This window comes from Halichoerus grypus, chromosome 7 (assembly GCF_964656455.1).
Source record: "Halichoerus grypus chromosome 7, mHalGry1.hap1.1, whole genome shotgun sequence".
Taxonomy (NCBI): domain Eukaryota; kingdom Metazoa; phylum Chordata; class Mammalia; order Carnivora; family Phocidae; genus Halichoerus; species Halichoerus grypus.
In genome coordinates, this window is record NC_135718.1 from 85,095,584 (window position 1) to 85,098,192 (window position 2,609).

Sequence of the window (2,609 nt, forward strand, 5' to 3'; positions counted from 1 at the left end):
ACAACCTTAGCTTGACAATAGCCAGGCCTCTGGTATCTGGTGACTCTTCTTTAGCATATGAACTTCCCTTATCTTTATTTGCCCCAACCCCAAAGTATATAATAAGTTGCTCCTCACAATCCCAGGGCAGCGGCTCTTTCTGCTCTTGGGTCCTGTCCCCGAGCTTTAATAAAACCACCATTTTGCACCAAAGACACCTCAAGAATTCTTTCTTGGCCATCGGCTCCAGACCCCACCAACACACCAACCTCACCAAACATTCAAAAACTACATCATTCAGACAGTTTTTTCTTCCCTTTTAACATGCCTTGTAATTTTTTGTTGAAAGCCTGACATGATGCATTGGGTAATAACTGAGGTAAACGGGTCGTTTGTGCGAGGCGTTTTTCTATCCGGCTAGGAGTGCGGCTGTGTTTCATGTTTCCCAGAACTTTGTCAGAGGATCAGTTTTCTCTAATGTCCTCACTTTTGTCTTCCCTGTTGTCTTTGAGTTTCCTTGGAAACTCCTTAAATGGCGTGATGCCTTGTAGCTCTCGGTGTAATCTACTGTTATACTGCAGCACTGTTAAGGTGGTTGTAAGGTATGGGGAGGGAAACCATTCTAGAATCCTACGATTAAATCTCAGTGTTTTCAGTGGGTCAGAGCCCTCAGGTGTGATCTTCAGAAAGTTTCTTAGCCTTTTTTTTTTTTTTTTTCCTGCTTTTTATGGGATTGGAAAGCTTAGAGGGGGCTGGAGCAGCCTAATTGCCGTTCCCCTAAGTCAGATAAGGCTCTGGTGAAGTAGACTGAACGTCCTAGGCTTATTTCAAAATGATTACTTTCTCCCTCCCTGCCCTGCCCCCAACCATTCCTTCCCAGCTGGGATCAGAGGGCGATTTTTCCGGGGTCTTTACCAGGAAAACCTGGTGGGGCTCCTGGAAGTATAAAAACTCCCAAGTTAGTCCTCACTCAGCCTCCAGCGATTTGTTGCTTACTGTTTAAGTGTTCCTACCAGTTTGTAGCTCTGGGGGATTCTGCTCCTGATAAGCAGGAACCCTCTGTGTACATGGCTCTCCAGCTTTCAGGGCTGTGACCTCAATCCTCTGATGGACCCAAGAAGCATTGTTGATTTTCAAGTTGTTTAGTTTTTTTTCTTTGTTTTTTGTTTTTTTGTGTGTGGGTTTTTTTTTTTTTTTTGGTACGAGAACTAGAGGGATGACTTGCAAGGTCTGTGTATGTTGGAGCTGAAACCAGAAGTCTAATACATTGATTTTTGAAAGTGACATCAAATTTGAATTCCTGGAAAGATATCACTTAGTCATGATTTATTATTTTTTACTATCTCTGGATTCAATTTACTAGTATTTTGCTCAGGATTTCTTTTTTTTTTTTTTTAAGATTTTATTTATTTGACAGAGAGAGACACAGCGAGAGAGGGAACACAAGCAGGGGGAGTGGGAGAGGGCGAAGCAGGCTTCCTGCCAAGCAGGGAGCCCAATGTGGGGCTCGATCCCAGGACCCTAGCATCATGACCTGAGCCGAAGGCAGACACTTAGCGACTGAGCCACCCAGGTGCCCCTTGCTCAGGATTTCTATGTTCATGATGATTACTGGTCTGTAGCTTTGTTATACATGTTCTTTCGAGTTTTTGTAATCAAGTTGGGGTGCATTCCTTCCTGCTCTGTTTTCTGAAAGGGTTTATGTAATATTGGTATTATTTCTTTTTAAAATGTTTGGTTCATCGCTTCTCGGCCTTTTGGCTAAGATCAAGTGTAGTATCTGTTCTTATCAGTTTAAAATGTTTGGTTCAATTCACCTACAAAGCTCTTTATTGTTCTTTGACTCCTTTCCTGCTCTCCTTGGGTAAGTTCACATTTTATTATTATATTTTATTTCATGTGTTGGCCTTCTAGCTATGTATTTTTTAATACATTTAAAAACTATTTTATTTATTTGAGAGAGAGAGAGAGTGCACGCACATGAGTGGGGGAAGAGCAGAGGGAAAGGGATGAGCAGACTCTGGGCTGGTCACGGAGCCCAATGTGGGACTTGATTCCAAGACCCCAAGCCAAAATCAAGAGTCAGATGCTTAACCGACTGAGCCACCCAGGTGCCCCTATTTTTGAATACTTTAAGGGATGCTGTGTCCCAGACATTGCAGTGTGATCTAAGTGCAGTCCATCTATACGTAATATCCTGCTACCTCATGAGCAGTATAAGAACCTTACAACAGTCTTCCCCCCCCCACCTATTTTATTTTCATCGTCTTATATTTTACTTCTAGATATGTGATGATTCCCATAATGCTTGGCTGATATTTTAAAAAGCAATTTGTCCTTAGAAAATTAAAATAGGCACACACACACTTCGCTGTGGTCCTCATACTTTTCTGAAGATTGAGTGTTGCATCTGGTATCATTTCTCTTCAGCTTGAAGAACTTTTAGCAAAAAAAAAAAAAAAAAAAGAACTTTTAGCATTTCTTTATAGGGTAGGTCTGCTGAAGACTGATTCTCTCTGCTGTTGCCACTCTGGAAATGTCTTTATTTGACTTTCATTTTTAAAGGATATTGTCTTCTGATAGAGAATTTTAAGCTGAGTATTTTTGGTTTTCATTTATCACTTTAAAGA

The 2,609-nt window shown here is 41.2% G+C and overlaps 1 pseudogene; it reads left to right on the forward strand.

The window, feature by feature from the left end:
* The first annotated feature begins 1,720 nt into the window (after positions 1–1,720).
* LOC118546319 (U2 spliceosomal RNA) lies at positions 1,721–1,828 on the forward strand (annotated as a pseudogene).
* The last annotated feature ends 781 nt before the right edge of the window (positions 1,829–2,609 follow it).